Source organism: Papio anubis, chromosome 2 (genome assembly GCF_008728515.1).
Source record: "Papio anubis isolate 15944 chromosome 2, Panubis1.0, whole genome shotgun sequence".
NCBI lineage: Eukaryota > Metazoa > Chordata > Mammalia > Primates > Cercopithecidae > Papio > Papio anubis.
This window is the reverse complement of record NC_044977.1, coordinates 171,584,666-171,597,274: the sequence shown is the minus strand read 5'-3', so window position 1 is coordinate 171,597,274 and position 12,609 is coordinate 171,584,666. Positions and strand designations below refer to the sequence as shown.

Below are 12,609 nucleotides of genomic sequence, written 5' to 3'. Positions count from 1 at the left end.
GGCAGGGTATATACAGATAATGACTACAGAATTGTTCTGATGTAGTTTATTAAGTTGAAGACCTGTCATAACTCTAGCTTTTTGTATCCTCGGCACCAAATCCAGCACCTTGCCTGGCATTCAGTAAGTATTTGCTCACATGGACGGGTGGAAGTTTGCATGGGAGAGTGACTTCGTTTGCCAAATATCCTCTGCCAGGCCTGTAGGATGGCTGAAGTGACTTCTACTTCTACCCAAGTAGAAGTCCAAAGGGCTCTGGGCTAGTCTACTGTCTTCCTTTAATTGGCTTTAGACTCTGGGCGAACTGTTGAGTCATTTCTGTAGTTCCATTTCACAAGTCTGAAATGATCTCTACATGCCTTCTAGCACTGATACTTGAGATTTCCATGTGTCTTTTTAAAGGAACACACATTCATCATGTCTCCAATATAAGCCTTCGTTCTATACCTTTTGTGAGACGTGGCTGGTTGGTAAGATGCAACGAGCTGAAGAAAGCCCAGTCTCCCAAATATGAACCCTTTTTGCCTTGACTCAAAATTCAGTAAAAAGACAACTCCCAGCAAAATACTCAAGTCAATACCCAGACACAAAATTGAACTGCATCATATCTGATATTTGTGAGTTTCATTTCCACACTGTCAAATATAATTCGTGGCAACCCACTTCAGTGAAAGCCCAATGTAAGCCACTGCACTGTTCTTACCCTCCAAACTCCACAACCCCAACCAGTGTGAGCTTCAAATTGAACTCCTGACCTTTCCAGCAATTATCCCCGGAATCTAGACAGCCCCATCATCACCTCAAGCCAACGTGTGAGAGGAGCAGCAGCCAGGAATGCTCTGCCTCTGTTCCCGAAGGGAACCAGAGTGAGAGAGAGGATCCTGCTTTCCTTTCCATCTGCTTTCTCCAATAAAAGGGAAAAAATAAATGGAAATGAAAAGTATACAATTAAAAAAAATTACATTTAACTTCCTTTTGCTAATGTCTGTAAGATGATTTTTGGCCTGGCAGGAGACTCCAGATGGGCCGTGTAATGAATATAATTTAATACAAAGAACCGGAGTTCACAGAAACACATTTTTCCAAGTCTGAAGGTAGTGGGTTGTCTCACACTGTTTAATGCAAAACACCAGGACAAGTCATTGCATTTATTTGCTGTTGCACATTGGCCTTTAAACCTAATATGAATGGGGCTAGACCTGAAGCCATGAAACCAGAAGCTGTCACTCTCTGAGATGAGGCTGGCACCAGTGCACACTCACCCAAAAGGCCAGAGACCACTAACCACTCAATGTGTTTTTCCTCTGGGGTCTGAGGATTTATATCACCAATTAAGGCCATAATGAGTGCCCCAAGTTGACCTCCTAGGAGCAAGAATTAATTAAGCACAGTATTTCTTAGTAAAGAATGACATTTTTCCAAACGAGTTATATAAGGTAGCCACATTTTCTGAGAGTACTGTGCTTCTATGTAAATTCCTAATTGTTAACACAAATAGAATATTCCAGGAACACAGCTTAGTTTATGTTTTTAATTTGACAGTAAAAGAAAATAATTTTTACTTTTATCCTTATTTTGGAGGCAAAGAGAATGTTTTGAGTGTATCGCCTGTGTGTGAAACACAAAATTCTTTACATTAGTAATATAATATCACTTCTTTCAATTATTAATATGACTATAAATGAAGGAAGCTAAGACTCATATTTATAACCTTCCCAGCTTTCAAAAATGAAAAGTCATGTTTTAAACCCAGTTGTTCTCCAAAATTCTTATGTTTCCATAAATATTGCAATTGAGGTTAAAAAACATAGGTTAAAGCTTCCATTTTTTAAACTACACCTTAGATAGCCTCATCCAGGGGGTGACAGATTTCTACAAAGGGCCAAATAGAAACTCTTTAAGCTGTGGGCCAGACTTAACTGCAAATACTCAACTCTACCATCACAGAATGAAAGCAATCATAGACAATACAGAAATGAATGGATTGGCTGTGTACCAAGAAAACTTTATTTATAAACACTGAAATTGAATTTCATATAATTTTCATATGTTATAAAATTAAAATTTTTTTCAAGCATTTAAAAAGTAAAACAATATTCTTAGCTCTTGGCCGGACAAAAACAGGCAGCAGACCAGGTTTAGCCTATGGGCCATGATTTGACAACCCCTGGCTAAAACACATGTATATTTTGTAGTAATCAGTGAGGTTGGAGAAAACACGGTCTCTTTCTCACTCTCTCGCAGATGCACACATGTACACATACACCCTAATTATCAACATCATGGTCTCAGAAACTGTTGACATAGTACCGAAAAAAATGTGGCTTCAAGCATGTCTCTTTTGCTATGAACCAAGACACGAAGAAAACCTCAGCCTTGAAGAAACGTTACGAGGATGGTAGGAAAAAGAGATCTCTTTCCTCCTCGCCCCTTCTCATAAAGAAAATTCCTACTCTAAATTAGAAATCATGTCTTTCCCTCCTTTAAGGAGTTAACATAGCCAGCACGGATCTGGAAATCCCTACAGCCTACTTGCCAATTAATGTATTTAACTCTAAAGAGCAGGAGTTTTTTAATTTAGCTCATCCATCACTAATGGAACATTTTGGTAGAAAATATTAGGATTTCCAAATAACTTTATAGCTCTGTAAATTGCCAACATACCATCTGCAATTGAATTAACATTTATAACCAAACCAAAATAATAAATAAAGCAAATTACGCTGCAAATATTCGTGAGTGCCCAATATGCACTTGAGAACGATAATTAGCATTTTATAATCACGCTTCATTTTCTTTATCCAACTCCCTGTCACATTAATGATAAAATATTTTAAACTGTGCTCTATCAGCAAATGGCAGTACAATCTCTAGATTAGCCATTAACTAACATGGAGAATGAACACAGTTTGTGCTGCTGACATTATGCATCCAGAAGTTTTACTCGTAATCACATCCTCCAGTCTCCCTTGCTCTTATCTCTGCATTTTGTTTTGTTTTGTTTTCCCATGCTACCAAAACAAGGCTGAGAAAGCCAGTGCTTCATTTGCACCATCTGAACCTGAAGCTCTCTGGGAACTAAAGCCACACACTCTCTTTTTCGAGTTAAAAAAAAAAAAAAAAGAAAGAAAGAAAAGAAATATGATTTTTAAATTTATGACTTTCTGATCTAGAAAACCAGGGTCTAGAGGTCAAGAAGCTTAAGTCACTCAAATGGAATAACTCTTGTCCTCAAATAATTCCAAAGTTCTCTCTTATTATCATCTGACATCCTCTACCATAGTGTGTGCGATTCTTTTTCTAGGTTCAAATAAATGTTAATTCAACTAAATAAACTAGTAAAGACTATATATGCACACATATTTTTTCAACTAAAATTTCTACCAATTAGCAAAATTCCCCCAAGTTTTCCCATTATCTTCCTTGAAAATCAATATCCTTAAAACAATTGTGTCCTGATGCTTTCTTGAATCATTTCTGCCTCTCGTTCCATGTGTGTTTGCACTTGACATTTCGGGGTTCTCTGCCAGTGTTGCTCAGCTGTAAATTCTCACATCTCTTTGATCCAGTGCTGTTCTGTCCACTACAGTAGCCACTAGCCATATGTAGCTATTGAGCACTTGAAATGTGGCTCATTCAAACTGAGATGTGTTAGAAGTGTGAAAGTTAACATCAAATTTTGAAGACTATGAAATTACTATGTAAAAATATCTCAATAGTCTTATATTAATTGTTGAAATAATTTTTTGATATTGCAGTAGATAATGTTTATTAGTAAAATTAACTTCATTTGTTTCTTTTTAAAAATGTGTCTGCTAGAGGGCTGGGCAGGTGGCTCACGCCTGTAATCCCAGCACTTTGGGAGGCTGAGGCGGGCAGATCATGAGGTCAAGAGATTGAGACCATCCTGGCTAACATGGTGAAACCCCGTCTCTACTAAAAATACAAAAAAATAGCCAGGTGTGGTGGCACGCGCCTGTAGTTAGCTGGGAGGCTAAGGCAGGACAATCGCCTGAACCAGGGAGGCGGAGGTTGCAGTGAGCCGAGATCACGCCACTGCACTCCAGCCTGGGAGACAGAGTGAGACTCCATTTCAAAAAAAAAAAAAAAAGAGGCTGCTAGAAAATTTAAAGTTAGATGTGTAACTCACATTTGTGGTTAGCATATTTCTGTTGAACAGTGCTGGTTTACTGGGTTCTAAATGCAGTGATGCCTGAAACTTTTTGTTGAGTACATGCTCTGCTATTGACCAACATGATTATTATTGAAAGGCCAAATCAAGTAAAGCTTTTGATCAAATAAATCCTACATGAGTGTCAACAGGCAACTCCAGAAATTTCAAAGAGCAGTAATCTTTGTCTCAGCCTGCATGCAATCATATTTTTATTGAGACAAAGGTTTGATAAGCCAGACATACCACTTGAATATGGAAGGAAAATGGAAATGACTGTTTCCATTATAAGCTGCTATGTGCTAAGCCTCCCCACATGTCCAGCCAGGTTCTGCAGGGAAAAAAAAGGGACTGAAAGCAGAGGCTTCTTATTGTAGAGATAGTCTACTGGTTGTGGGCTTGGGTCCTGCTGCCAGATACCCTAGGTTCAAGTTTGGCCTCTGCCTGTTATTAACTGTGTGATCTCAGACAAGTTACATAACCTCTCTGTGCCATACCTTGTCTTTTAAATGGGGATAGTACTATTTTCTATCTTGTGGGATTGTTATGAATATTAAATTTGTTAAGAGCCTAAAACAGTACCTGGTAGAGCATAAGCAGTCAAAAAATATTTGCTGTTATTATGATTACTAGTCTTTACTGCCTTTAAAGACAGACAGAAGTGTTCACAAAGCAAATGGAAGTGGTAAAAGGCGCAAAGAAAGCTAAAAACAGAGAGTAGGGTAAGACCAGGAAAGAAGGGAAGTTGGAAGTAGGTGGAAAGAAGAGGAAGAATGTCTGCAACGTACCACAGGGACAATATGGTAAAGATGCACAGAAGCACTGTCCTGCTAGGACCATTCACACAAACCATGCCTGCCACCAGCTGATAGGCTGATTCAGTGACCATAACAGACAGGCTCTGCATGCTTAACCGAGGGAACAATCTGTTAATTCTAACAGTTTATGGATTTCCCTTTTAGGTTATAAAAGGAAAGCACATTTCTGGACAAGCTTCTGGCCTAGCTTTAAAAATATTCGGCCAGTGTTTTTCATAATTTTTTAGATGCAGAAAAATTCAAAAAACATAATTCTTTTATTTTCATCCATTATTTCTTCCTAGCATTTAAGGCAGAGGTTGCAAACTGCTAATCTCCAAACTGAATTGAGCTAACAGACATGTTTATTTTGGCTCAGTGGTGGCCAACGCAGTCTTTTAAAAACTTTTAAATACATTGCCAATACTTAAAGAGTAGATTTAAATTATGTAAGAGATTGACTTAATGTTCTTTCCTATTTCTTGCCTAATCATTGTATGATCTGAGTGTTTCTTGGTAGTGAAATGTGTGGAGAACCAAAAAATACCTTGAAAAAGCCATAATCCTCAAGTAATAGAGGAATTCTCTTGAAATATTGGAAAACCTGGCAATGCGAGTTCCACATTCCTGTAGGGCAGTGACTCTCAAAATGTGGTTCCTGGGCTAGCACTCAACATTCCCCGGGAGCTTGTTACATATGCACATTTCTAGACCCCCTGAACCTGAAACTCTGGGAATAGGACCAACTAATCTATCCTTTGACAAGCCATCCAGGTGATTCTCATCATTCTAAAGCTTGTACTCCACTGAGGCATGAAGTAGCAAAGAATCAGAAGACAGCTACTATCTTTGCTACACTCCCCACCACCCTCTACTGTACCAAATCAGCCTGCATTATTTACTTACCTGCCCTGCCCTCCCAATAAAGCACCTGATTTCTCAAATCCAATAATAAAAATTAACTCTAATAAAAAAAAGTAAATACAACTTCTCAATGGGCTAATTTTTGAAGAAAATGATCAGGTATCCTTTTATCTAAACTCAACTAAATGGATTGGAATATACAGTGACTCTCACCTTTAGAACTATATGAAACATCACCAAAATGCATCCTTGCCATACTGTCAAGGACTAATGAATCAGATAATGTTAAAGACGGTAGTTAGTTACCTTAGCTACCATTTGAACCTAACCTGGCTCATGTCATAGGTAGGAAATCATGTTCCTAGAGGAAAAGGGAAAGAGAAGTAACTGGGAGGTTCACAGACTTGGCCCAGGTGCTACACCCTACCTGGAAAATGTCGCAGCAACAGCATCTACTTTATAGAGCTGTTATGAGGATTAAATGAGTTAAAAATATGGATCTGGAATACAGCAAATTCTAGATACATGCTCTTGGTACTAAAGAAGCACTGTGTATACACTACATTGTCTATTTCTCAAAATAATTCCAGTGCTCATATATTATTACACGAAAGATGAAACTGGATTTCAGTGGTTTGTCCAATAAAGTGATGGAGCCAAGATTTGAACCCAAGCTGATTCCCAATCCAGTGGAAATTACTGGCTTAGGCTAAGGGGCTGCATACCAGTAATAGGGAAAGCAGAATCCACACCCCTCTATAATATTCCACCTCACCAAAATTGAGTCTGTTGTGAAATATACAAATCTCTCACTTCCAAACAAATATAACCAAGTTTTTTGTTTTTTTTTTTTTAAATTCAGGGGTAATGGTCATTTTGTGGGTCATTCAAGTTCTTTTCCAGTTTCCTCGTTATTGCACTGCTGGTAATGGGAGCAAGAGGAGGGAGGAAGTCATATCAGTCTGTTTCACTTCCATGTGGTTGTTATTCAAACACATTCAGTAGAAGAGGGGTTGAAAGATGCAGTGGAATTAACACGACCTGTTGTTTCTGTGATCAGTGATAATCCAGCTTCCTTTATGAGAGATAATAAAGCCTTGGTAGGTAGTAATGAAATGTTTGAACCAAGAATGAGATTTGAAGACTTCCAAGTCTTCAACTCTGACTAACCAAGTAACAATTCAGAGCTGTCAAAAACACTTCCATCATTCTCCAGATCTCCTTAAAATCTATGAAATTCAACACTTTCAAAAGTCATCACATGTACTTATAAGGATTCGAACAAAATTCAGCAAATTCCATTTCATTTTGTGTTTCAATTTTAAATAGGAACAAATTAATAAATAGCTTTTCGGGTTTTAATCTAATCTGAATTGTAAAAAAAGAAAAATAAAATTCATGGTCAGAGACAGGCATGGACTACAAAATACCAAGCACAACAAAGTTGAGATTTTACAAAGCAGCCATTTAACATAGAGTAAGACACCTCTCATTTCAGTATTACCATACTGAAACCAACGAACACAACATGATAGATTCACTGAGTAGTTTTTAAGTAAATACCCCTGCATATTTTCTCATTGCCCTTCCCTTGACACACTGTACTTCACAAAAATTCATGTCCAAGTTCAAAGGCAAGAAAAGAAGACAGACAGACGGCAGTTTTTAAACAGTCCAGCCTTAGAAATATGCACAGAATTTATGCCTGTTTCAAGTGCTCTTTCCCCTTACCAGAGGGTACAATTAAAGGCCCATAGACAACTTCCAAACAGAGGCCGGCCAAAGAGAATTTTGGTCAGAGTCAATAGGAGTTCACCACCCTGACCATGCACAGGAATAGCTCTCCCCAAAAGGAATAAATAACTATTTTGGCAGGGAGCACCCTGAAAACACAAGGACTGGAACAGCTCACATTAGAGCCCACATTTGGTAAAAATAAAAGATTCACTCAGTGGCCTAGAATCAATATGAGAATAATGATATGATCTGATGCAAGCCAGGAGAAAGCAGGGGGCCTGAACTTGAGACCACTCCCTGAGAGATCAGCTTGCGGTCTCTTTCCATAATGCTGGCAGAGCCAGGTTTCACATGGGCCTTCTGATTTCTTCTTTTTCTCCCTGTGTCCATGGACGTCATGTCGATACTAAGGGCACCGCATTTTTCTCAGTTACCAGGAAAGCCAGAACGCATTCACAGCAGCTTAAAGGTGGGTGGTAGCCACATGTCCATCTGCCATTTAACTCAGTGAGTGTGTGCCCTGAAGTAGGGCAAGATGGGTGGTGGGAACCCACAGCTCCCTCAGCCTGTCTCAGTTCCCATCTGCTTTTCAGAATGAGCCACTAGTCTTCCGAGGGCATAGAGATGCATATTTTTCCTACAACAGGCTCTTAAGAACAAGCCACCTGCTTCATCTGGCATCTAACTGAAGAAAGAGCCTGTGATTCAAAACTAAACTCAGTCTGCAGCAGCTTGGATTTTCCAAAGATGGCCACAATAATAACTCCTTCCCAGATGCTCTTTTAAAGTGACTATGGCACTATCCCAATGAAAGGAGGGCTTATGTCCCCTCCTCTTGTATCTGGATGGATCTGTGGCTGCTTTAACCAATAGAATTTGACAGAAGGAACACTATGGGACTTCCAAGGCTAGGAAATAAAAGGCCATGTGGCTCCTACTTTGTCCTCTGCAACCCTAGTTTTTGGACCTCTGAGCCACCATGTAATAGGTAGAACAACTCTGAGACTGCCATTTTGTAAGGAGGCCCAAGCCACATCAAGAAGCTACTTGCATTGATGCTCCAGTTAGCAGCTCTAGCTGAGGACTTAGCAGGCAACACCAACTACCAGACCTATAACTGAAGACAACTCCAATACCTACCAGACCCTGAGTTACTCCCAGATGTTGACTGTCATCAGCTGGGCCCCAGATAGCAGGAAGCAAAGACAAATCATCCCCACTATGCTTCCATAAATTCATGACCCACAGTCTGTGAGCCAAATAAAAAAGTTTTATGCCATTAAGATTTGTGATGGTTTGTTATACAGCAATGGTAACTGGGACACGCTTTGGGTGATTTAAGGGTCATTTTAACCATATACGATATTTACCTCATATGCTTATTCTAGAGGTTAAACCCTGAGGGAGAAGAGATTCCACTCTCTGTCTTACTTACATAATAGAGCTGTTATTAAAAGGAGATATTGCATATGTACGTCCTCAGTAAACTGCAGTATACAAGTACTTGTAGTAATTATAAGATTTATCACTTCAAAATGAACAGAAGGCATCTGTTATTTCACTGTTGTATATGACAAATAGGGAAAGACCAATATTTGAAACCCAAAACCAGTTCAACTTGGGGCTAAGAAGTAACCTTAATAATTGATAAGTTCAACCATTGTGTAAAGGAAATAGTCACCCTTGGCAGACACCAAAAAGCCATCTCATCAGCTGGCAAACTGAGCCCAAATGTTGTTCTTGAGTCACCTACCCCATGCCCAAAAGCAGCATGACAATAGGCAACTAGGAAGAGACAGCAAGACAGATGGGGCGGACACCTCTGCATACCTCTGAGTGCTCAGATGAGCATTTACTTTCCTAGAAATAAAAATGAAATGAATAAAGGATGCCTATTGACATTTTCATTCTTCCTTTCTGATCTGTTAAGACATACTTGGCCAACATTATCCTAAACGTCTCCATTTGCCCTATAGCTATTGTCCTGTGATAACTTGGATCGAGTACAAATGTGCTCTAATCCTGTGTTTTCTCCCACCTCTTCTGTATACTATTTATTATTGATTCATTCAACAAACATTTATTGAGTGCCTACATCATGCCAAGATTTGTTGTGGGTGCTGAGAATACGGAAGTGAACCAGACTTACAAAGTTCCTATTCTCATAGCACTTACACACTGGTGGGAGAGAAAAACAGTGACTAAGTAAACTATTCATGAAAGAGTTTCAAATAGTAATCAGTACCACAATGAAAGTTCCACTACAGGAAACTTGCAACCTCAGGATGGCTGCCAGCACTTCTACTCCAGGGAAGACTCAACAGGCCACAGTGGGAAAAATGGTGATTATACAGAATGGAACAGTTGTAGGCCCACGACTGGGTCTCTCACATAAAGACAAGGATAGCAGGTGCCCTTTAACTGCTTGGGGAGGTCCCAGAAAAGCAGGGGAGACTATGGAAAGATAAAATGAAAGATATGTTATGATCATATTCAGTTTGGAGAGAGGCAATTTGGGGTGTAACACAAACTCTTTTGCCTAAATCTACCCTATAAACTATGCTTAAGAAACTTTTAAAAGGTTTCTGCAGAGAATGGAGTGTAAAAATAGAAGGCACAGCCAAATAAGAGCATCTCTACTCAAAAGGTTTTACATAAACCTCTTATTAAGGGCCCAGAAGAGTTTGACATTGCTGGGGAGGGGACGCTTTATCCAGTGCATATAAATGCAGCTGTGCAAGACAAGTATACTGAGAACCACATGGTTATGGCAAAACAAACAATAGTTGTAATTCTTGGAGCAGAAGGAAGGAGTAAACATTGGCAACTGCCCATTCTCCTAGGAACACGGTATGCTTGCATTTTCATCTATTCCATTTGGATTAGGTGAGGCCAAGAGAACTGCTTTAGTCAATGAATTGTGAGTGGGAATGATGTGTGTGAGATTCAGTAGAAAGATGCCAGTGCAAGTGGGCGATTCTCCATTGTTCTCCTTCCCCTTAATGCGAGAGCCAGTGATTTTCTAAACGGAGGTGACTCCATCAGTCTTGGTCCCTGAGTGAAGGTAACATGGAGTAGAACTATCTATCCAAAATGGACACATGGTGCGAGTGACAAATAAATAACTATTGTTTTAAGCCATTGTAATTTTGAATTTGTTCCTGCAGCATAACCTGGACTTACCATGACTAAAATTGGAAGAGTTAGGGCCTCAACTGTGAACGGAAGAAAGGATGTTACTGTGAGAGTAACAAATGCCAGATTCATATCTAGCAGGAGTAATAGCACTGCAGAGCCGAGGAGACCAATCTTGAAGGCTACTTTAGAACGTTATTGGTCAATGTGGATATGGCAGAGGACTTCCATGAGAGGAGAGGTGACTTGGGTTCCAGCAAAGATTCAGAAACAAAGATTTACCCACATCCATTGACTGTGCTCCCCAGATGGCTTGAAGAAAAAGAAGCAAGTGTCACAAAATATCAAGCCCAAAAATTTATCTAAGTTATTTTTTCTTTCCTATATAAATTCTGTTTTATATATCCTTACAGGAATGTCAGCTTTATTATTTAAAATAAGTTACTAAAACACTAAATACTTAAGAGTAATATACTGTAACATAACTTATCTACAGTGATTTTTTGCAGGGGATCCCCTGCTTTGTTATGTGGCTAATAGCTTATCCACCCTGACATAATACAGGTAAACATTTACTTCCTTGGAGGTCACTATTACCATCCCTCATCCAATGCTCATATTTCTGATAGTGTATGTAGTGGAAAACAGGAATAGTCTTTCTGAGGCCCAGAGCTCCTAAGAAATAAGACGGATAAAAATAATCAAATAATAAAGGAATATCTGATCTAGACTCAGTAATTCAAAAATACTCTTTTAGGTATCTTAAACCACGAAGTCTGGGACATCAATCCTGTGAACTCTCTAACAGCAAACATCATACACATGAGCATTGCAAAAGAAATGCCGTCGGGCAGGGCGCGGTGGCTCACGCCTGTAATCCCAGCACTTAGGGAGGCCGAGGTGGGCGGATCACGAGGTCAGGAGATCGAGACCATCCTGGCTAACACGGTGAAACCCCGTCTCTATTAAAAATACAAGAAATTAGCCGGGCGTGCTGAGGGGCGCCTGTAGTCTCAGCTACTTGGGAGGTTGAGGCAGGAGAATGGCGTGAACCCAGGAGGCGGAGCTTGCAGTGAGCTGAGATCGCACCACTGCACTCCAGCCTGGGCGACAGAGCAGACTCCATCTCAAAAAAAAAAAAAAAAAAAAAAAAGAAATGCCTTCATTATGAGTTTGGGTTTAAACCCAAATATATTCAGTGAGGACAGTAAGACCCATTTATGATTTGTAATGTAATTCATAATTTTGCACAGATCCTACCTGCCACAAATACTTATAGAAAAAAATGGTATCTGTATGTATATTGTGCACAACATGAGACTCAAATTTTTGGCCAACAGGCAAGAATTAGCACCAAACATGAATTTAAGTAGGGCATACTTTCCACCTAATTCTTAAAGCAGAAAATGATAATTTAAGAGCAAAATACAATTGAATTAGAAATTATACACTTAATTTCCTTCTAGGGAAATAACCAGAATGAGCAGAATCACTTAATTTCTGATACCCTCTTTCTACATTTTGGTATTGGAATGAAAACTTGCATACTTTTTATCACAGCTCAACACAACAAATACACTAAAAGATATTCAAGCATTTCAGCATAATGTTTTTGATGAAATCATGAGCATGACAAACTATAGAGCCAAACAGAATAAATGTCATCAAACAATATCTTATGGAGTATGGGGACTGTAAACTGGCTTAGGGTGCCAGCCGGCTGAAGGAACACCTAACGAGCAGGATGACTCTGGAAACTGAAAAATAAAAAATATACCACTCTCTCATGCTATTATTCTGAATTTATTTATGTTAATGAGGAATGATACACATAAATTAGAGCAGGAGCTTTCAAAAGTATTTCTTATTGAAAATATGACCATAATCCCAAAGTCCCCAGATACA

General features: G+C 39.2%; 1 protein-coding gene across 3 annotated transcripts in view; it reads right to left on the bottom strand.

The window, feature by feature from the left end:
• RARB (retinoic acid receptor beta) overlaps positions 1-12,609 on the bottom strand; it is a 771,255-nt gene that overhangs the window by 112,364 nt on the left and 646,282 nt on the right. The gene's annotated exons all lie outside the window — the stretch shown is intronic.